A 23863-nucleotide genomic window follows, 5' to 3' on the forward strand; every position below is an offset into this window, starting at 1 on the left:
GTCTGATCTGTAGATTTCAACTTAGGGTTTGTGTGGCTTAAAGCTCACCATGGCTTACTGGACTTGATTGAGAGTCTATAAATATTATTACCTATATTATCAACCTTAAAATAGCCATGTAAGTAAGAGATGTCAGGATTACTTCCACTTCTTTGTTGCAATTGGACTTGCAAAAGCTAAGAATGTACAGTCGTACCTCGTTTTGTGGCTGGGATCCATTCCGGAGCCCTAGCCGCTAGCCGAAAAGGACGCAGGGCAAAGTGCTGTGTCTGCGCATGTGCATGGAGTGGTTTGCGTTTCTGTGCATGCGTGAAGCGCAATTTAGCGCTTCTGCACATGTGCGAGTGGCAAACCCAGAAGTAACTCGTTCCGGTACTTCCGGGTTTGCTGCAGACGTTCGCCGGAATGGATGCTAGGCGAGGTAGATGTTCGCGGAGGAATTCCCGTAGTAGCTTACTTAAGGCAAGGTGAAATCTAAAACGGATTCCTTGGCTCATGCTACTACTACTAAAATTGCAACATTGTCTTTACTGAATAATATTACTGTGTAACATTTCCCAGTTCTGATTTCTCTACCCTAATTAATCACAAACTACAAGTTTGTACTGAAATTTAGCATGTTTTGGTTTAAGCAAAACACATAAAAAAAAAATTATGATTTTCATTTATAACAAATAAACATTTCAGCAAAAAAGGAAACAATTCTTAGATATCAATCTTCAACTTCCCTCCCCCTTTCTGTGGTTCCATAAATTTGTTCTCTTTCTTTCCCCCTGCATATCCCAATTAAGTCTGTTTATTCTTTAAGCAATATGTATATTTTGCTCTACAAGTTTAGCATGGATAGCATTCTCCCTGATATGTGTGGCCTCTTCTTTCATGGAATGAAATGTTGATTAAGGTGTTTCCTTTTTAGTGTTACAGTATGCCATGTTGCAAGTTGCTGACAAAGTTACAAATTTTTTTGTCTAATGACCAAAAAACCAGCTGAGATTTAGCTCCTGTATGTATTATTGGAGAGGCCAGAAATAGGTTTCATGCAATAAGTTTCAAATCTCCTGAATAAACGACATTTCTCTCCAAGTTTAACTACCAGAAGAGATGGAGAACAAATGAAGAACCTAAGCAAGGAATTTAGTAAGAACACATCATGACTTTTTAACCAGTGGGTGGTATTCAGCTAAGTTTTACTCAGAGTAAACAAACTGCAATTAATGAACATGTCTAAGGTAGAGCCATTAATTTCAGTGAGTCTGCTCAGGATAAAACTCAGTTGAATACCATCCAATGTTTTTATTCAGTTTTAAACAATTTCTCATAGAACAAAAGCACATACATGTACACTGAACAGTGATCAGTCCTTTAAACAATGCAAGAACAGAAAGCTAGGGATTCAGTCCAGTCACACCACTTGGAGCTGTAAGCAAGTCCTGTCAGTCAGTACTTCCTCATGAAAATTCATATAAATACAAAGCCCAAATATCAGACAATTTTCCTTCCTGTTGCTGCTGTTGGGTTGCTTTCTCATATGCAGCTAATGTTGAGAAATCTTCTAAGCACTGCACAGTCAGTAGTGGAGAGCATTCTTCCAGGTATTTGTCACCATCAATACATGCAGAATCCAATCTCTGCTTCTCTATCAAGTTCTGAAAGAGGTGGTGGTGGATACTTTCTGAAAATTATTTTTGTTGTATTAAGTGCAATCTGAGATCTGAAGAAGTTAATTGCAAAAACACCAGAATATCCTTCCATTGCCACTCATGCATCGGTTATTCCAAATGTTCATTCCATTCTTCTCAGCCACGTAAATCAAAGTTGGTTTTGTCAGATTAGAGGTTTATATAGAAATAACAGATTTTGAAAGATGTGTTGAGGTGATCAGATATTCCAGTAACTCAAGGAACTCAGCTGCACTAAGGGCCTCAGGATGAAGCAGGGTGGTCAAGAGATACTTTAATTGAACAAGAGGACAAAGGGGTTGCTGGGGATTTTTTGGTATCTTGAGAAAGGAAAGAATTCTACATGCTGACCCATTGATTGTTCACATGTGTTGAGGCCTCTTCACCCCAAAATTTCTTGACACTTCTACAAAGTGTTGTAAAGGATTGTATAGCAATGTGTTTTTTGTGTTGCTGACATGGTAGGTAGGATGACTTTTCCCCTTACATGCATGGATCCAAGAGCATTCAATCCTCAGAGCAGAGTCAAATAAAAATTATAAGGTTGTGCAGGAACAGCATCAGCTGGTGGCAGCCATTGCTATTTTTGAATGCTAAGCAATAAGCAGACCCTGAAGTACATTTTGAAGTCAAGAAAATGCAAAGCCCTCCGCCAGTTGCATTTTTTAAAGTGAAAATCTTGGAGAAGAGGAGTTCCTACAAAAACTTGCAAAAGAGATGCACTAGCAATGTCATTGGGGTATATATAGGAGAGAATGTTTGTTTCAAGCAGAGTCACTCTGCTGCAGAAGCTGAGGGGCAGGTTGCTCCATCTGCCTAAATCTGTGGTCAATTAGGCAAGTCTTTCCATACTCGGAGTATAATTCCGTCTTCCATCTGGGTGAATGAACCACTAGCCAACTTGTTTGCATTGAATATTTGTCCTATCCCAGGGGTTTTCAACCAGTGTGCCGTGGCACCCTGGGATGCCTTGAATGACTCATCAGGGTGCTGCGGGCAACACTAGCCTCTGTCCCTCTTTTCTTTCCTTTCCTCCCTCTGATGCCCTCTTGCATCTGCCTCCCAAAGGCTTGCACAGCTGTTTATGACAGCAGCCCTGGCTATAAGCTCCACAGGCAAATGGTGCCTCTGGGAGGCACCCCTCTTTGGGGCAAGGAGGGGCAGCTCAGAGACCAGGGATGGCAGTGGTAGCTTCCCGGAGGACTCCCAAGGAGAGGAGAGGAGGCTGAGGGAACACTCCACAAGGGAGGGTGTTCAAAAAGGGGTGAGGGGCTGCTGACTCTGCATGCAAGGGGTGACATAACTGGACTCCTGAGCCCCATAGGGGTTCCACAGAAAGAATGGAGTTGGTTAAGGGAGCTGTGGACTCAAAAAGGTTGAAAACCTCTATCCTAGCCTATCTGTGTTCTGGACACTCACAGCCGCAGATGTGTTTGATGAAGAAAGCTAGATAAGGAGCTTTAACTGGAAGGTGTTACATCACACATGGAGCTACTGTATATTAAAATTATATTATATTACTAAAATTTGTAACTGCTGTTTCATTGCATATCACCTTGAGATGATTGTAAAAGGCGATTACAGGTGAATAATAAAGCACAAAGCCAAATGTATATAATGTTGTATTGGCTTGATATGAAAAATTTGAAGACGTTCCGCTGCCACAGTCCCCCCCCCCTTGCATTTTTAATCTTTTAAAATGCTAACTTGGCTGTTCTGAGTTCATACATATTTAAGCCATGATAACTCAAGCTGCTGAAGATGCTGATTCACAAATATTTATATCTGTTTCTTGAAAACTGCATGGTATAGTCAAAACTTTATATTATACTGAGGGATACCAGTATTCCTTCTGTTGTGCTTAATTTTATTTTTTAATTGTTTGTTATACATGTGTGCGCGCACACACCGTATTTATCCATGTATAAGACAACCCCTGTTTTTTGAACCCAGAATCAAGAAATCAATATTTTAAACATCAAACAGAACAACCTTGATATTTTATTAAATATTCAAGTCACTGGCATAGTAACCCCTGCCAGTGCCTGGGGCAGCGAGGTGGTGCGGTGCACGGGCAGCAGTGGAACATGCCCCACCAACACCTGACATCACCAACACTCGAGTGGTTGAGCTCTCCCCTACAAAAAAAAAAATCTATCATGTAACAGCAAGCTATTATGCTGCTTTGGAACACACATTTGTAAAAGAAAAGTCTTACTAGCTTTCTAACGAAATGCCTGGAGTAACTGATACAGTGGTGCCCCGCAAGACGAATGCCTCGCGAGATGGAAAACCCGCTAGACGAAAGGGTTTTCCATTTTTGAGCTGCTTCGCAAGACGATTTTCCCTATGGGCTTGCTTTGCAAGACGAAAACGTCTTGCGAGTGTTCCGATTTTTTTTTGCTTCCCCCCATTTTTCTAAGCCGCTAATAGCCTTTTAGCCGCTAATCCGCTAAGCCTTTAATAGCCGCTAAGCCTTTAATAGCCGCTAAATCACTAATAGCGCTAAGCCGCTAATAGGGTTGCTTCGCAAGACGAAAAAACCGCTAGACGAAGAGACTCGCGGAACGGATTAATTTCGTCTTGCGAGGCACCACTGTATTATAGTTTGAAGTCTTGTTTACTTTTTTATGTTCTGCTTCAAGAATTGGTATCCTAATTAGAACCCAATAGGGCATGTTTTTACAAAATATATTTTAAAAAATGTGATCCCATTGAGATCCCAATATGAAATTTTGCAGGTAGCTCCTAAAAATAAGCACTAATACATTTTTGACATTTTTAATCATACTAAGTTTTTAAAATCACTTTTTAAAATTGTAAATTTTGTAACTGAACTTTAAAATTTAAAGTAAGTCAATCATATGACATATCACATTAAAGCCCATGAAGTTCTGAAGAGATTGGTATTTTTAGTTTTGAAATATCTCAATTCTGGGCTGAGCTTTTGACATTTGTGTGAAGTTAGGCAAGGCCAAAATTGTCATTCTTTTGAATTTTCAAACCCCCATAACTTCAAACGGGATGAAACGAAAATTTAAATTTTTAGATTTGAACTTAGTTTTGATAATTCAACAAGTGTACAAAATATTAAGAAAATTGGATGACATGTGGTAAAAAAATTGGATCACTTGATATGGAATGACCCAAGCATCTTATTTTCCTCTTACCCTATGTTTGCTATTTTTTTTTTTAAAGAAATGAAGGGCAAACAGTTCTTAAGGTTCATTTATATTTTTTGGAATGGCAAAAATATTATAACTGTAATGACTGGAATTTCTTCTGCTGCTGTAGGACCTACTTTTATATATATTTAGAAATGCAATATTTGTCTTAGGTGATAATTACATGAAAAATTCAGAGGACAGTTCCTTTGGTGTCTGTGTTGCTAGGGCATTGTTATTATTATTGGTCTATGAGAACTTATGCTGTCAGGTTGTCTACTGCTGGAGAAGAGTTTCATCTTCTGTATTTATTTTATTTAAAATATTTATTTGTGACTCTCGGATGAGCTAACAAAGAATCACATAAAAATACAGTAACATCCCACAAGTCACAGCATGAAGCTAAAACAGCAGCATAGAAGAACAAAACAAACTTGAAAGGCCTGGGCAAGTAAAAACATTGTAGTGTAATGCTGAAAAGAAAGTGAAGGCTGCACCTGGCAGAACTCTGGGAACTGTGTCACACATGCAGGGTGAAAAGGCCTGTCTTCGGTCCCCTACGCTTTTGTTTTGGATGGAGACAGGCCATGGAGCCAGGAGTTGTTGTATCCTAAAAGTTGAGGTCTGAAGGTGTCTGATATAGCTCCACCTGACTGGAAGGTGCCTTGAGAATCTTATATATGTTCTCTCCATTTTTTAGGGAAAGGACAAATATAAGAATTCTTAGGCAGGAAGAGGAAAATTGATGTTTTGTTTGACTGACACCACTGTCTATTCTACGAACAGTGTCTCACAACTGTTTTCGCCTTAAAAGGAACTGCCGCATGCTGCACTTGTTTGTTTGCTATTTTGAATTCAGGCATCGTATTAGTCGCCTGAATGATTAAGGGATACTGCAATGGGAGTGTTTATTAGCATTCTAATACTTTACAATTACATTGCTAATACAATTAAAGCATTGTGGCTTTGAAGTTAATTACTTGGACACTGATTGATGCACATATATGTCTCCTTCCAAAAATTGCTTCCACGCGTGAATGTAATGCACTGGGAATGATGTTGGATCTAACCAGAAAATCTCAACCTTAATGGTTATATAAATGCTTATGTAAATATTTTATAGAATTACTCAACACACACAGAGAGAAAAGGAACTAGCTTCACAGTTGCCCAACAATCTCCCACTAGTTATGTCAGAAATTTTATTACCTTTACATGAACTAGTGTTTTAAATAAATATTTGCCATCCTATATAGCTGGCCTCCCCAGGGTGCTTAAACTGGTAAGCAGAAGAGCTTATTTATTGCATTTATATCCCACCTTTTCTCCAAAAAGCACATGATTCACCCCTCCTCAATCCCTGCAACAACCCTGTGACGTAGGTTAAGAGGCTCTAATTGGCCCAAGGTCACCCAGTGAGCTTCATGACTGAGTGGGGATTTGAACTGATCTCCCAGGTCCTGGTTCAAATCTCTTACCCCAACACCACACTGGCTCCCTAGAGTACTTCTGCTATGGGGCAGCTTTTAAATTAAGTAGGTAAATAAATAGGGGAAAGCAAAATGTCACTTAGAGAAGGATCTGAAATATTTCCCTTGAAGCATAAATTTGTTTTTTTCTGGATTGTTTAATTTTATATTTTAATGTGTTGTAAACTGCTTTGATATGTTTTCCTTAAAATATAAAGCAGAATAGAAATGAAACGAAAAATAGAAAAAAACTTTATTGCAAAAATAGACATTCCATTGTGGCGACCACAACCAAGGCATAGCTGTCAACTTTTCCCTTTTCTTGCGAGGAATCCTATTCGGAATAAGGGAATTTCCCTTTAAAGAAGAGAAAAGTTGACAGCTATGAACCAAGGTTTAAGATCCATTTGGTCTGAGTTTCTAACACTGCCAAGGAGCATTGCGATATCAGTAAATTTGACAGCCAGGTTAAGAGAGCTGGCATGAAGTGGAGCACCAACAAAAGGTAGTGCCTTTTTAGATGCTGAAAAAGCATTTGACAATGTCTCCTGGGACTTTATGTTTAAGGTTTTGGAATATATGGGTTGTGGAGACACTTTTATAAAAGGAGTTAAGTTAATATATACTGATCAATCAGCAAAATTGATAGTAAATAATGTATTGACAGAGAATTGTAAAATAACTAAAGGAACTAGATAAAGTTGCCCGCTGTCACCTTTATTGTTTACAACAGTTTTAGAAGTTTTGGCGCAAAGAATAAGATGTAATCAAGAAATTAAAGGAATAAGGGTGGGGCAGAGACTATAAATTAAAAGATTTTGCAGATGACGTGGTGGTATCTGTAAAGGAACCAATAGAGTCAATCCCAAAAGCACTGGAAGAGATAAAAAAATATATGGAGAAACAGCAGGTCTTAAAATTAATAAAGATAAAAACAAACTCCTGGTAAAAAATATGAATGTTGAGAGTAAAAATACATTACAAAGTTTCTCAGGCTTAAAGATTGAAAAGAAGATTAAATATCTGGGTGTGTGGTTAGTAGCATTGCTTAAGAATGTATATAGTTTACAGAAGAATCCTTGCTTACGCGGGGTTACTGTTCCAAACTGACTCATGCATAAGTGCCTTCTGTTCCCAGCCTAGCCCCCTTTCGGCACTGACCAGTGTTAAAAACCCAGATATATCATCTAATCGGCAAATGGCACCTTAAACCTAGGTTACAGTTGCCACAGTGGAATGTCCAGGGCCTTCCCCCACCCCCAAGAAGTTTGTTGTTGCTATTCATTTCATTTCTGTACCACTTTATATTTAAAATTACAAATCCTAAAGCAGTTTGCAACATATTAAAACATCAAATAAAACAATCCAAAATAAAACAAATTCAAGCTTCAAGGAAAATATTTCAGATCTTTCTCTAAGTGACATTTGTTTTCCCCTGGCACCAACCTGGCACCCAGGAGAGCTCCACGTGGTTGCAGTTGGACCTGTGCCAGACACAAAATGTGTCCGGTTAATTTCTAGCACTGGCACTGAAAATGGTGTGCGTGTTGATCGCCTGTATGTCAGAAAATGCATGTGATGTGGTTTTTTTGATCACATAGCTGTGTTAAAAGTCTGTAGGAGGGTCAGGTTGTATTACAAACTAGTGTACTACAGAGTTGGAAACAGAATTAGGTTTGCTAGAGAATCACTTTTAAAGAAGGTGACAGTTGAAAACTGGACTAGTGCAAGTGCTGCTAATTAGACATGGAGGTGGGTGTAATCACAAAATAGTACAATTTCCTAACATTTGAGTGACCAAATGTAATATCTGTAATCAAATGGGGATGATAACTGCATTAAAATGACCGCCTCCCTCTCCCTCTTTTAGATATTTATTAATAAACAAGTAGTTGAGTTTTTTTGTTTCGTCTGCATAATACTTAACTTTCATATGGCTTGTAATTCCTATATTTTTATCAGTTAGTATTACCATCACTTGAGGATTAAACATTTACAAAGTAATATGTGTGGTATAGTATTATTATTTTTACTTTTCTTGGAAAACGTAGGATTTTGAGCCTGTGAACTCCCCTTGAATAAGGGGATGACGCCATTAAAAAAATCTATTTGTTGCTGTCTCCATCTGCTTGCAGGGAACAACTGCACCCAAGCGTCTTGGATGATATAGAAGAACTCCATGAAACAGAATAAGCAAGTAAGATATTCCCCCCTAATGTAGAGGCAATGGAACTGAAAGATGTAGCATGGCATCTAACCAGACTTCCCTGGGAGAAAAGAATGGAAAGTCATATTTTAGATCAGATGCTGTGACCCATTTTTTTTAAAAAAATATTTTTGCTAGTGCTGTCCATGAAGCTGCTGCTCAGGATATAGCTAAAGCCAAAGTCAAGAATAATTTTTTTAAAGTGCCAGCAACCCATGGAACAAGGACTTTAGATTACTTTTTCACTGGCAGAATCTTCCCCTCTCCACAATCGTGGAGGGGGTTTCTAAAGCAGTTTGTGATGGTACATGGTAGTGAGCTATTCAATGAAAAATTTTAAAACTCCACTAAGCAGGTTAAAGTCTCCTGCAAGAACCTAAGCAGGTCTTTGGATCCTACCCAAAGTAAACTCTGTTTCATGCTTCTACTTTAGATCTAGCAAAGAGGGAATATGAGTAAAACAAATACCTACTATTATACTCTTAGACTTTCTTATAGTGATTGCTGGCCTTCCAGGGCACTGTATCATTGCAGTGTATAAATTTTACCACCCAAATCTATTTTGCTTTATATTAATTGTCTGCTTTTCACTTGATAAAAGGATTTTTGGGAGATGGACGCTAGGAAGAAAGTTTGCCTACTGATATATATGTTAATTTTGTTTAGCTGCTGTTGGACTTTAAGATGACATGCAAGCATAAGGATTATTTTATGCTAGAACTGTGCGTTTCTGCAGATTTAGAAACTTATAAAATGTCACTCAGGTAATATTACTCTTGAGTTTTAGGTTTCCTGTTACTTATTTATGCTTGCACTTACAAACAAGTACTGTGCCTGCCCAGTGAAATGCAGTGTTTCTAAATATTAATTTGTAGCATATACTCTTTATAATGTACCGTATTTTTTGCACCATAACACTCACTTTTTTCCTCCTAGAAAGTAAGGGGAAATGTCTGTGCGTGTTATGGAGGAAATGCCTATGGGTGGCATGCCTACGGATTTTCCTCCTCTAAAAACTATGTGCGTGTTATGGTCGGGTGCGTGTTATAGAGCGAAAAATACGGTAATTTAAATAATATGGGGAAAAATCGAATACTATATATGCTGTACATTTCTTGCTGATCTACTTATTTAATATTTAATGAAACTGTGTAACTTTTTATGGGTCATTGGTCATTTTGATTGACTTACACAGCCCTTGGAAAACCTAATTTAATTCCTGCTGAAGAGAGAGTGAGGAAGGGGCTTGGATCTACTACAACTTTAAGCTGCAGCCAGATGGGGAATAGGAAACCTGTTACGGGCATTTTCTCAATAACTTTGTGTCTGCATTCTAATATAGTAAAATATTGTTCAACCATTGAATGCTGCTAGTTGTAGAGAGAATTGTAGACATGTGATTTGGGCCAGTTCCTCCTGCCCCTTCTCAGTTTCTGAGCTGACTTGCTAGAGCATGAGGTGCAATAAAAAGATTCTTTAAAGTTTTTTTGGGCAATCCTTTGTTACCATGTAAACTAATCTCAGCAGAGCATAGCAGATGTAAAAAAGTAAAGGTAAAGGGACCTGACCATTAGGTCCAGTCGTGATCGACTCTGGGGTTGCGGCGCTCATCTCGCTTTATTGGCCGAGGGAGCCGGCGTACAGCTAGGTCATGTGGCCAGCATGACTAAGCCACTTCTGGCGAACCAGAGCAGCACACAGAAATGCCGTTTACCTTCCCGCCGGAGCGGTACCTATTAATCTACTTGCACTTTGACGTGCTTTCAAACTGCTAGGTTGGCAAATGTACCTAAGTACTAAAATTCCCAATGAAAGTATATAGGAAAAATGAATTACTTTGAAATATTGTCATCTTTGTTAATGATGAATATATTATGCTTAAACAGGGTTTTCCTCAGAGTATTGTCTCCACATTCTGACTTATTGTGCCATCAGTTGGCAGATGGTGGGGGTGAGACTACCTACCTGAGTTTAGCCACTACCCTGCAAAAACTGCAGCCCTGGGTGTAGATTGGCCTCTCATTCCAACTCAGATCTGCTTGGGGTGCACTGTTTGTCAGTAGGGGCTTGTTCTGAGGTATGCGTTCTCCAGCTTTCTACTCCCAGGGCATACCAGAGGGCTGCAAATTACTGAAGCCACCAGTCACAGAATGGCAGTACAGGATTAGGGCCAGCAATAAAATGGTAGCAGATAGAGGTGACTATTGGCACAATCAGCAAGACAGTTGCTGTTGTTGGTAGGGCCTTCTCTGTGGTGATCCCCTGGCTGTTGAACTCCTTCCATTGGAGGTTTCATTGTGTTCCTTTGCAAGTGTTTACTTTGCAAGTGTCAAAGACATTTGGGTGAGAGGCGTCACTGAGACTTCTATTTTATCTTCACTTCAGATTGGTTATGTCTTATTTTAATGAGTGAATATTGTGGTTTGAGTTGGATGTAAGTTAATGCTTATGAAATTGTCTTGATATTAAACAAACAAACAAACAAACAAACAAACAAACAAACAAACACATACCTCACATATTCCCATGGGTAGACAGACACACATTCAAACAGCCTCCCTGCTCTTCTGTTGATGGGTAAGGTAGAGTTCCACCTGAAAGTTGGCTGCAGCCACTGATGGTACCTGACCTATAGTTCCAGAAATGCTTATCTGAGGCATCTGTTGGAGACTAATTTCTACTAAAGGGGAAACACTAAAAACGATGGGCTTTGCAAGCTGGAATGTGTGTGTATAGAGATCCATACTCTCATGTTCAGGGTGGAACTCACTTTGTGGGAAAAGAAGGTGCTTGTAGGAGCATCAGGTCTCTTGAGTTCATTTCCTTGTGTTGCTGAGAAGAATGTGGGATTTGAACTGGCCAAGATTTGTGAGTTGCCTGGGAATATAGGAAAGACTATATCATATCAGCTTGGACTGCCAGTTTTGGTTGAGTCAGTAGGCCAAATTTAGTTTTTCATCACTGAATCAGCTTAAGATGGTAGCAACTAGGAGCATGTATTTTACTACAGTTGTCCCTCACGTCTGGAATGCTAAGGAAGTCTTAATCTCAGCCAAGTTTTCACAAAGGTTACAAAGCTTAAATTTCACCTGGCATTTAATTCAGTAGTATGATGTGTTCAGTTAATTGTTAGTTGAAGTGGCATGAGAGGGGAGTAGTTAGTATACTTGCATCCTACCAGTCTCTCTGGCTAGGCAGTATTTGTATGCTGGGTCCTGATTGTATTCATTTATAGTTGTTTCCCCCAAAAACATCTAATGAGGAAAGAGAGAAACCAGTGTAATCCTTACTCACTCTGCTCCATGGAGGAAATAAGCCATAGCTGTCAACGTTTCCCTTTTTTAAAGGGAAATTCCCTTATTCCGAATAGGATTCCTCGCAAGAAAAGGGAAAAGTTGACAGCTATGAAATAAGCTGTTGCTTCTCCCCTTTCCCATTTATTTTGTGCTGGAAGCAGCAATGAGGTATGGCTGGCATTTGTTTAAAAGTCCACCTTGTGAGAACAAATTTACCTGTTCTTCAAGAGAGAATGGGAAGGAAAGAAGACGTGGCTTCTGTCCCTTGAGTTCATAGAATCATAGAATGGTAGAGTTGGAAGGGATCCTGAGGGTCATCTAGTCCAACCCCCTGCAATGCAGGAATCTCAGCTAAAGCATCCATGACGGCTATCCAACCTCTGCTTCAAAACCTCTAAGGAAGGAGAGTCAACAGCTTCCCGACGGAGACTGTTCCACTGTCGAACATCTCTTACTGTCAGAAAGTTTTTCCAAATGTTTAGTCGGAATCTCCTTTCTTGTAACTTGAAGCCATTGGTTTGAGTCCTACTCTCCAGAGCAGGCGAAAACAAGCTTGTTCTGTCTTCCATATGACAGCCCTTAAGATACTCATTGGGCTTCTGTAGAATTTGCCAGCAATGCCTCACCACTGCTGTTGTTCCCTCTTATTCAAAACTTAACAGGAAAGGAGGGAGGCAAACCTTCTTACACACCCACCACCCAGAAGTAAAGAAGGGGTGTATTTTCTCTCTTCCAACTGTATATTTGTCAGAAGGAACAGCAGGAATCTGTTGTTTGTACCTTCTGCGAAAGCCCACTTTAAAGCCATAAACAGGGCATGAAGGCAGCAAGCCTCCCCTGATGTGTGCCCTTGGTTGGCTTGTGCCTTGGAATCTATAGGCTCCATTTTTTGCAAGTAGCTATTGCTAGAAATAAGAACAGTACCATGCATTGTTTAATTGGATTAAGCTGCCAGCCTGATATGTGTTACAGAGACCTGGCTGGATGTAACTGAATTGACAAATGACTGCTTCCACCTAAGATCTACCTACACCTACCTACGCCTAAGATCTAGTGTTGAATGACAGTATGCCTCTGAATACAAGTTGTTGGGAATCCTGAGTGGGAAGAATACTATGGCGCACTAATTTTGCCCATAGGCATCTGGTGGTCACTGGGAGAACAGTGTGGGACCTAAATAGTTATTTGACCTAATATAGTAGGCTTTCCCTCTTATAGGTGGTTTTGGCCCCAATGGGACCTTCATGCAACAAACGCCTAGGTTTTGAAGATAATGGAACAGTTGCAGCTGCAGGGACAGTCAGGTTTTGAACGGAAATGTATGTGCCTCGTACTTGTATCCAGTGTACTACTAGCCTGTGACCTCGTTAAGCTTGTAGATGTGATTTTTTTACACTAACTGCTGTGCTTCAGATGTATTATGATTAGTGCTGTTTTGTGTGATTTTCACGATTTGTTCCGCATTTCTTATTTGCCTTGTCAGTTTTACCTCCAGATTTCAATATTGCATTAGGATATTCACTCTTGCCTTTCTCCACTGCTTTTCCAGGACCCCAACCAGGAATTGGTCCCAACATGGACCTGTTCAGGACTCGGTTCACACCTGGTTACAGGACTGAATAAACTTTGTTCATCCTGTTGAATGACTTTTACTGGGAGAAGGACAGTAAAGGGAGTATGAACCTATTGCTTCTACAATAACTTTCAGCAACTTTTGAAGCTATCAGCCATGGTATCTATACCACAGAGTTGTATTGGATGGTTGTCCCTCGGTTCCCTGAGTGTTAACTGTTACAGGGTCAGACCTGTCTCGAATGCTGTATAACATCTATATGAAGCCTTTGAGAGCAATTACTGGGAGATTTGGAGCTCTGTTTCTCTGTTACAGCTTAGTCGGGGGGGCGGCTGTGCAAGTTCTGGGCCAGTGTCTGGATACAGTGGTGGGCTGGAGGAAGGAGGCCTTGTTGGTCTTGGATCCAGGAAGTGGGTAATTTGCCTGTTCTAGATCCTGTTACAGTTCCTTTGAAGGAGCTGGCATGTAGTTTGAGGGTACTCCTTGATCCAGTGTTGCTACTGGAGGCTGGAGTAGCCAGGAGTGCATTTTACCAGCTTTGGCTGATGCACCAGCTATAAACTTTCCTGGACAGGGATAGCCTTGCCACTGAGATCATGATGAGCCACAGAGACCCTTGTGGTGGTAACATATAGACTTGATTACTGTAATGTACTGCATCTGGGGCTGTCCTTAAGGTTGCGTTGGAAGCTGATGCTGGTGCTGATGCATAAGGCCAGAGCTGGATTCCTGAATGAAACTATGTACTGCAAGCGTATTATACCACTTCTGAAAAGAACTGCCTGTCAATTTGCTACTGGGCCAGGATTCTCATTAGTGAAACAAGTAGGTACATCACCTCCCCAATAGCATAGTTAACTAATCTTGAAATACCAAAACAGTGAAGAGCTTTCACTCTGGCTCGTTTTCAGGCTCTCCCTTCAGCCATCCAGGAGGGTTGTTTTAGGAAGACACCTTATGAGGAGACAAAATGCCCCTACAGCTCTGGGCACATAGAAACAATTGAACATGTTTTTCTGCACTGCCAGTATTACACAAACATATGTTCTAGGTTTATCCTGCCAATAATACACAAATTTCCAGGACACACAGGGCAATTCTATATCTCTTTACTTCTCCAAGATATAAATCCTGATATAACATATTCAGTTGCCAGATATAGTGCTGCTATGATTGACATACATCATAGGAGGTCTAAAATTGAAGGTTTGATTTACATGTTTTATGTGTTTTTATCTTATGCCGGTCTACTGTAATTGAGAGAATGAGTAGTCTACTTCTGCAGTTGCCTTATTGCCCATCTAGAATGTTTTCTTTATGTATGGAGGTGCTCTTACCTTATGCTGGTCTAAGACCGCAAAATTTTTTTGGATTGGGCCAGGATTTATGACATGTTGATGACTTACAAAACCCTAAACCGCTTGGTTCTATGCTATCTGAGAGAATGCTTCCTCCCATATAGATCTGCAGGTGAGGCCCTTCTAGTTATCCTATCATCCCAGACCACTGGTCATTCTGATTAGAGCTGCTGAGAGTCCAAAACATCTAGAGCAGGGGTTCTCGAACTTTCTATCCCCAGAACCCACTTGAGGCAGCTGAAAATTACTGAGGCTCACCAGTCAGAAATGGTGGTGCAGGAGCATTGTGGCAGATGTAAGCACAGTTACTGACAGCACTTACTACTGATATCTAATCCATATTCGGAAATTGCTAAATTCTTTGCCACAGTGTTTTCCTTGAGGCAATGAGTTCTATGACTCATCTTTTCTTGACCTAAGTACGGACACCTGCCCTTTTTGGTGCGTTTCGGCATCTCTTTAGTGTTGCTGTTGGAACGGCACTAGTAGCCTCGCGTTGGATGCAGCGGGCAGCATGGTGCTGAGATTGTGGCAGCTCTGCGATTGGGTGATGGAAAATTGTCTGTCCCCAAAAGGTGGGAGTTCTTGCACCTCTTTTTCTAGAAAAAAACCACTGCCTGGAGGTATGGTGATTCAGCCTCCCCATTTTAGGCAGGAGGTTCTAAGTGGAGAAGTGGTTTCTTTCATCACTTCTTCCTGATCCTTTTTATATTCATTTCTTTCCTCTCTTATCCTATTAATTTCTATTCCCAGTTTATTATTTAATAGTAACCTTTTCTCTCACTTTTCAGCACCTCTCGCCCTTTCTTCCTCACTTCAACCCCCCCCCCCTTCTGTTTCCTGGCCACTTTTACTCAGCATGCAGAGAGTTGCTAGTGCTTTCATTGATCCAACCAAAAGGCGCTGGCAAGACTGGGGAGCACGACAGGCAAATGGGTGACAGGAGAGGCAGATTGCAGCCCTGAGACCCACTGTTTGAGCATCACGACAGAGGCCACCAGAATCTCCATCCCTCAGCAGGGAAGCTGGGTCTCTACTCCACCTAGCAAGAGGAGTGGTGTGTGCCTTAAACCTGCATAGCAAGAGTAAAGCCACCTGAATCTTATCATTTGCTGAATGGAGTGCAGTCCTTTACTCTGCAATGCCAGCTGAGACATGGCCAGGGCTTATGCCTTGCAGATCGGCAGGCAGGAAACGGCCATTTACTTTGCAGTAAAGCAGGGGTTGGCAAGGTTTATCTTGCCTGGGCCGGATCGGTTCCACGGAGATCCCTCTGTGGGCCAGATTGCGTGCATACGTGATTTCCGGTGCCACGGAAGCGAGTCCCCATGCTGCGTGGGCAACTCGGTTCAGGGGCAGCTCGTGGGCCGGTCAAATTACCTCTGGGGGCTGCTTCTGGCCCATGGGCCTTAGCTTGGTGAACCCTGCAGTAAAGGCTTTACTTTGCAGTAAAGTGCTGCCTGCCTGCCTAGTGGGGAGGGCCTGCAAGGCCAGCTGGGCAGTACACTCTTGTGAAAAAAATATGAAACCTTTATCGCAGTCTGGAGTTCCTACTGGTAAGGGACAAAGTATCAATATTTTGCCTATCCCTACTGCTCTGGAAATCTTGGTCCAAACAGCTGTCCAGCTGGGGCAATGGGAAAATTTGATTCTCAATTCCAAAGTCTGCGTGGACTATTTCAAAATCAATTAAATATATGGTGGAGCATATTTAGCACATGGATTTTGAAATAACTCTTTGTAGTTGCAGATCTATTTGGATGTGCTGAGGTTTTTCACTGTAAAGAACCAGATTATAATATAACATAAATAGAAGTAATAAGAGATTTTTATCAGTTGCTTCGGAATGTTGTCATTAGAGAAATATATTATGTGAAAAGAGTTGTAAAACAGATAATATGTAGGCCTCATTGCAGGAAATGTAAACAATTCTTTTAAAAAATTAAGGAGCGCAATTGTTCCTGTAGTTGTCTTATGTTATAGGTAGGATTTTGAATTTTGATGCTGAAACTTTGTAAAACTGACACGAATTGTTTATTTCCTACTGTATTCCATTGCTGCTGTTGTGCTGATCACAAACCTTGAAAGTGTGGGGGAGAGGACTGTTATTATGTTGACTATTTTATTACTAGGCTGTCTGTCAGTATGCTTTTTATTATGTTTTGTCAGGTATATTTATTACGTTTTGAGAGGTATATATCCCTTAGAACATCCCAATTTCTTGCCAAGGCTTTACAAATTTGTGCAATAAAACATAAAGGGGGAATGGGAAATGATTTACCTACTAAAAGTCAGGGAGTAGAAATGTAAACCACTATTAGTAGCAGTATTCTTATTACTATTTTTATGTGTGTAACGGCTATTCTCTAAACACAGTAAACCGAACTGACTATGTTTTGTCGTTGATGTTATGTAATATGTTTTTAATGTTGTACATCGCCTTGGGATCTTTCAATAAAGGGCGGTATATACATTGAATTAATAATAATAATTTTAAGTCAGGTTTTTAAAAGGATTCAATAATTTTACATTCTGTCTTTTAAAAAGTTGATTCTTGTCTGGTCTAGCTTGAATTCATTCTGCTTAAGCAATATTGTTCTAAAGCTGCTGGAAACATTGTGAGCGGCTGGTGTAAAATTCCACTGGAACATTACAAATTCCATCTACATCTATTAATAAATAACCACACTAATGATGGCTGTGGAAGCTGTCCCTCACATCACACACAAGTATTGTACGGCAGATAACAAAAATAGGGGCTATTGCTACGCACCATTTGCTTTTCCTCTGCCGCTGGTTGTTTCATGCAAGGTTGTTCATAAATCAGTCCATATCTCACACAACCCACATACCTTGATAAAAGCCTGCCAAATATATATGCATTGGCGGCCTGTCTTTCCCCACTTCCAGAACTTAAATAATCATTATGTTGTATGAAGCCTTTGAGGAAGTAGGCAGATAGAAACCACTCTTCATGGTGCCTGAAGTGTAGGTGGGTTCAAGAATAACCTGAGACTTGAGATTAATCTCAAAATGTTTTATTTAAACACCAGGAACAAGAATGACAAACGGGGACACACAACCTAGTATATATACCTTAACCCAGCCTAGACAACACAACCCCACATAGGTCATCTTGTTCTGTAACTAGCGAATCACAACACTGGTCCTTTCGCAGCAGGGGATTGGCTGCCTGTCAGCTACCAATAATCTCCTTGGAGAGTTTTGGAATCCTTCCTGTCTTTTGTTAGGCAGCTGAAGCTCCAGGAGGCATTAAGGCCTAGACCTGTAATGGTATACACACAGCATGGATTTGGCTTACAAAGCCTGAATACCAGACCCTCCAAGTGCCTCTATTTTCCAGGAACGTTTCTGATTTAGAGAAGACGTCCCAGTTTCTGATTTGATCCCAGAATGTCCCGCTTTTCCTTAGGACGTCCCTATTTTCATCGCAGAAATGTTGGAGGGTATGGTATGCTACCCCTGAGCCAAGAAGAGAAGTAAATATACAACCTTTAGAAGGCATCTGAAGGCAGCCCTATATGGGGAAGTTTTTAAATGTTTAATGTTTTATTATGTTTTTATATGTGTTGAAAGCTGCCCAGAGTGGCTGGGGCAACCCAGTCATGTAGTCAGGATATATATATATATAAAATCGTCGTCATTGATGCCTATGACCTGCAGGAACACCTGCCAGCAGCTATGGAATGCCTGAAAGGGCTCAATGCAACCTCCTAGTTTAATGCCCTGTTCTTGGTAGCAGGGTCTGTTCACAAGCTATCCATATTTGAGTGTTCATTATTATATCTATGTATGTTCCCCTAATAAATATTATTATAAATAGAAGAATTAATCTGACTCGTTAGTTATTTGTTCTGTATTTTATGTTTTTATAGTTTTATGCTGTTTTAATCATTTTAGTATACACTGCCTTGATTTTGTTATGAGTTGACAATTCATGGATATTTTTATAAATAAAATAGGAAAATAAAAATACTGCGAGATTTTGTAAAAAGTCTGTTTCCAGATTTTGCTGAATCTTGATATTTTCATGAGTCAGTTTTATACTTTCTGGGTACCGGGCAAGCAAATATATTTTTGTTTTGTGTTTGTTGTGGTGGTTGTGTTATTTCTTGTTTTGTCTGAGGAAGAAAAGGGTTATATATGCCAAGAGATTGCTTTTGTCTTTGTCAGTGCCAGCCACCACACTTTCTCAGCTCCTGGATCAAGTACAGCAAAATTAATACAGCGCTGTCATCTGCAAGATGTGACAAAGTTGTAGAGGTTTTCTGCTCTGGCAAGAGTGTTGGGAAATCACACCTCGTACCTCATGCAGATGATTTACAGTTATACTGTGGCTATACCTTATGGCATTAAATTATAGCTGCCAATTAACAATAAATATGACTTCGCTTTTCAGCAGGTGATACTTCCTTGAAAGCAGTCATTCTTAGTTTGAAATTTCTCTTTCAACCTGCCTTGCTCATTTTAGGGCAATCTTAAATGAGCGTTAACATGAATATTTTGTCCTTTGTCTATGCTATTAACCCATGAGCCAACTATTTGACATATATGCAAGCTGAGAGGGAAAGAAATTAACAACAATTACCGTATTTTTCGTCCCATAGGACGCCCCGCCCCATAAAGGAATTTCCCCCCCTTTATTTCCCCCCCCAAAACCAGGTCGGGGAACAGCGGGATGGTGGCGCTGCGCCTCCCCGCTGTCCCCCGAGCTTGTGGGGCTGGCCGATGTCTGCCCGAAGCGCGGGGCACTCTGCTTCAGGGTGCCCCACGCACCGGGCGGCAGGCTGCTATCCGCAGCCTAGGGAGCCCTGCGGGAACTCCCACGGGCTCCCCAGGCTTGCTGATAGCTTCCTGAAGCCTGGAGAGCGAGAGGGGTCGGTGCGCACCGACCCCTCTCGCTCTCCAAGCTTCAGTGAAAGCCTGTATTCACCCCATAGGACGCACACAGATTTCCCCTTCATATTTTTGGAGGGGGAAAAGTGCGTCCTATAGGGTGAAAAATACGGTAACTTTTCTTTTTCTTTAAAAAAAGTTGTTTATTTTTCATGGTACAGAAGGTACATTTTAAGAAAACACGTGTTACAACAGTAGGCAACAATCAACTTGTCCTGATAAAATTAGACTTTTGTCACACTGTGTAATAAAGTTTTGTTAGATTAGTCTAAAATATCACACCACATTTTCCCATGAGTGTTGGGTGGATTCCTGCCACAGTCTGAACAATTGATGTATTTAATAAACATTTGCCATGGGGATTGTGTTTGTTCTTTGCTGCTCTGACCTGACATGTTAATTTCTCAGCCAATGCTATTGACCATACTCTGGTGTACCTATAATAGATGTTAACACCAGTTTTCCAATATCTTGCTATCTCCATATGGGCAGCTTTCAATAGAAAGACTAAGTGGTCATTGTTAGGTTAATCTTGAATGGGTTGGGTCAGTGCTTTTTTTTCTGGGGTCCCGCAGGGATATGCATACCCCTAAACATTTTGTGAATCTTTGTACCTTTGTCCATTTATTGTATTTATTTTTCCTGAGTTGGACTATAAAATGGTGATTTTCTTGAGTCAAAATGAGAGTACCCCTAAACATTTTTGTAGGAAAAAAGCACTGGGTGGGATCATAAGCCCAAGTAGTGTTAGTGCATACATGTCAATAGTTTTGTTATATATCAACCTTATTTCTTTGATGTCAGCACTCCAGAAGGGTTTGATGATGTTACAAAACCACCACATATGGAAATATGTACCTTTGACTGTGCATCCCCTCCAATACCTTAGATATCTGGGATAGCATCACTGGTTTATAGTGCCATTTATGCAAAAGTGTTCATAAGGATTCCCTGATTTTTGCAGAAACCGATTTCAGCAGGCTCTTGGACCACAAAGACATCCACTTTTGATTTCGTATTTTGACTTTTAGGTCCATCTCCCACGCCACTTTTGTGTACAAAAGATTGCCATATTCTAGGTTTATTAAAGCTTTATAAATTGAGGAAGCTATGCCCTCAGAGAAAGAAGAGAGGAGCGAGGTTAACAAAGATGTGTTCTGTTGCTGTTAGGTTCCTGTTTGCCTAAGTGGAAATATCTGGATTTAACAGGAATCTTAACAGCTGATTGAAATGGTACCATGACCATTTAAGGTTTGGCATGTCAACTATGAATTGTTCTTTTCATAGAGGAATACCATTTGCAAAAAAAGGTATTTTATCGTATAAAAGTCTGCCATCTGTTCCCAGCCATTCAATCTAAGCATTGTCCTGCTTTTTTAAAAGATAGTTGGAAGTGAAGAGGAATAAGGGGAGATATCAGAGAAGCCAATTTTTAAATTTCTGTTTTCCAAGCATTCAGTGTGGTGTGGAGGAAAGGGTTTGCAATGGTATGGGTTTCAGTGAGTAAAGAGGGCAAAAAAAGGACATGCTCTGTATACTGGATCTGAAATTTCTATACAGTGGTACCTCTGGATGCGAATGGGATCCGTTCCGGAGCCCCATTCGTATCCAGAAGCGAACGCAACCCACATGTGCGCGGGTCGCGATTCGCCGCTTCTGCGCATGCACGTGACGTTATTTGACCGTCTACGCATGCGTGAGCGGCGAAACCCGGAAGTAACGCGCTCCGTTACTTCCGGGTCGCCGCAGCGCGCAACCCAAACATACTTATCCCGAAGCTACTTCAACTCGAGGTATGACTGTATCTAGCCATGGTTTACCCTTTTGTCTGTGGATCAGTGACATCAAATGCTTTAATTGGAAGGCACTGTAATAAGTTTGGAGGTGTGGGATTCTGAACCCGCCACTTTAAACATGGATACATATAATTCAGGAGCCTGGTTGTACTTTTGGTCCTTTGTGTATGAACTTTTTTACTGAGCCCTGCCATATTTTAAATTGTTTGGGTGTAAACCTACTTGGCAGCACTTGAAAAAGAAACACTGCCCTGGAATCTTCGGATAAAGGGCAGTATATAAATTGAACAGATAACTTGAACAGCAACAACAATCATCATCATCATCAGATAACTACCTTTACAGCAGCTATGAGTCCTGACCATGATAAATGTAGGTCTTTCCAAGATCTAAGTTCTTGTCATAGCTGTAAAAGAAATGGTGTGAAGTTTGTTTTTTAAAGTTGACAGATTTTTAGTTATCTGTAGTTCCATATATTTTATTATCTTGCTGCAGATTTAAAAATCTGTCTGTTTTTGCATGATTAAATGGTCAAAGGGAGAAATACCCATATACATTATTTTTTATTTGGATTCATTGATTTTTGTCACTTTACCATAATTGCATAGTTCTTTCATTAATACAGGTATTGCAGCTTTTGGATTAGATAGCATAATTGCTCTATCATTTGTAAAAAGGCTTATTTTATGCATTTCCTTTTTTTTACTTGCAACAATTACCTTTAATCACTAAAAGCAAACTCCTTAGTGGAGGACTGAAAGGTAAGCAATAGAAAAATCAGTGTGGATCTAGGAATTACTGTCAGCTTAACTTGTGTTCATGGTAAATTGGTGAAAAGTGCTATCCAAAGCTAAATATATATAAATAGCACCTTTCTGAGGAGAAACCAGCATAGCTTTTACAAATGGAAGATTAGCCATTTTCCTAGCTTTTAGAATTCTTCAACTGCATTGGCATATAGATCGAGAAGATTGGTAAATATTATACACTTGGACTCCAAAAAAGAGTAGAAATAAATAGACCATTTTCACATGTAAGAATGTGGTGTCAGGCTCTGTATTGAGACTGGTGCCACCTAATATTCATGAGTAAGTGGGGGTCATGCTGGACAGTGAGATAGTCAACTTTGAAGATGCTGCCAAATAATTCAGGTTGGAAAGCAGATAGAAAAGAGAATCTCCAGCCTGTTCTAATAGTCATGAGAATAGCATGTTAGATTCATTGTGTATATAATGTAAAGCAAATCACATAGATGATAAAAGCCCCAGGACATCTAAAATAGGGTGTGATTATTCAGGATAGAGATCACTGGAAATGGTCACCTGTTGCACTGATGAATGCAAATTTTGTTGAGGACAGATTGAGAATAAAATAGCAGATAACATAATGATCTTATACTAGCGTATGGAATACTGTGAATAGCTATGGTTGCCCATTGGGGAGAGGATATTGTAGACGTGAATGGATAGAGAAGTTGTATTCCTCCTTTGGGGTCTTTCTCAGTGGGGTTCAGGGATGGTAAGAGTACTTCTTCACACCACACATGTTACTAGGGAATTCACTGTAATTACACAATGACTGAGGTGAGGAATGGGATCTAACCAGTGGGCTGCATCCTGAGCTCCCCGCTGTCCATGGACCACTTGGACAGATACGTGACTCACCTGTCAATCATCTGATGTCAACATGACATCAGGTGACTCAACTACAAACGGAAGAATCTGAAGCACATTTTTACATGCACTCCTGGTTATTTCCCCCCCTTTTGCTTCCCAGCTTGAACTCAAATTGCAAAGTAACATCCTGCTTAAAGTGGGGCTTCGGCACGGCTGACCAGTGCCAGCTGCAAGCTCTGCTTCGGAAAGGGATTGCATGCAGGAACTCTTGAATGTAGCCAATCCCAATGGATTTTGCAGCTACTGCCAGTCAAGTGATCAGCACCATGGCAAACCTTGCTTTTAGCAGGAAAAGTTGTTGAATGCAAAGTTGTGCTTGCCAAGGAAAATTGGGAGTGCACTTTAAGGCTCTTGATCATTCTTTTGCAGCCACAACTTTAACTATCCACGCCTGTCATTACATATGATAGCAGGTGGGTGTGGCATGGCATGGGGAAAACAGTTGTGGGCTACATTAGGGCCCCTTCCTGGTCTAATTAGACTTGTGGGGGGACAAGTGCTTCTTCATTGTTGCAGTGTCGAATTAACTATCACAAGATGTAAGGATAGCCACGAAGTGCTTTCAGAAATAGGTCTGTTAGCCATGATAGCTAAACACAGCCTTCATTTTCAGAAGCAGTGCATCTCAGTGCCAAATGCTAGGTACAAATGGAATATGACCTTTATTGTAATGTCCTGCCTCTGAGTTTCCACCCTGTCCACCCTTAGAAAGAAGATGCTGAAATAGAT

At 40.5% G+C, this 23863-nt stretch overlaps 1 protein-coding gene and 1 long non-coding RNA gene across 31 annotated transcripts in view; one reads left to right on the forward strand and one right to left on the reverse strand.

Moving 5' to 3' along the window:
* LOC310693676 overlaps window positions 1–23863 on the reverse strand; it is a 111289-nt gene that overhangs the window by 84369 nt on the left and 3057 nt on the right. The window lies entirely within an intron of this gene.
* Window positions 1–23863, forward strand: part of TCF12 (transcription factor 12) — a 147273-nt gene that overhangs the window by 18758 nt on the left and 104652 nt on the right. For 12 of the 30 annotated variants that reach the window (XM_083475722.1, XM_083475728.1, XM_083475720.1 and 9 more), the window contains exon 4: window positions 8448–8509. The exons of the other annotated variants lie outside the window; for them this stretch is intronic. The gene's annotated coding sequence lies outside the window, so the exon portion shown is untranslated. The remainder of the gene's footprint in view (window positions 1–8447; window positions 8510–23863) is intronic. 30 annotated transcript variants of the gene reach the window in all.

This window comes from Podarcis liolepis, assembly GCF_965112155.1.
Source record: "Podarcis liolepis genome assembly, chromosome: 14".
In the NCBI taxonomy this organism is placed as follows: domain Eukaryota; kingdom Metazoa; phylum Chordata; class Lepidosauria; order Squamata; family Lacertidae; genus Podarcis; species Podarcis liolepis.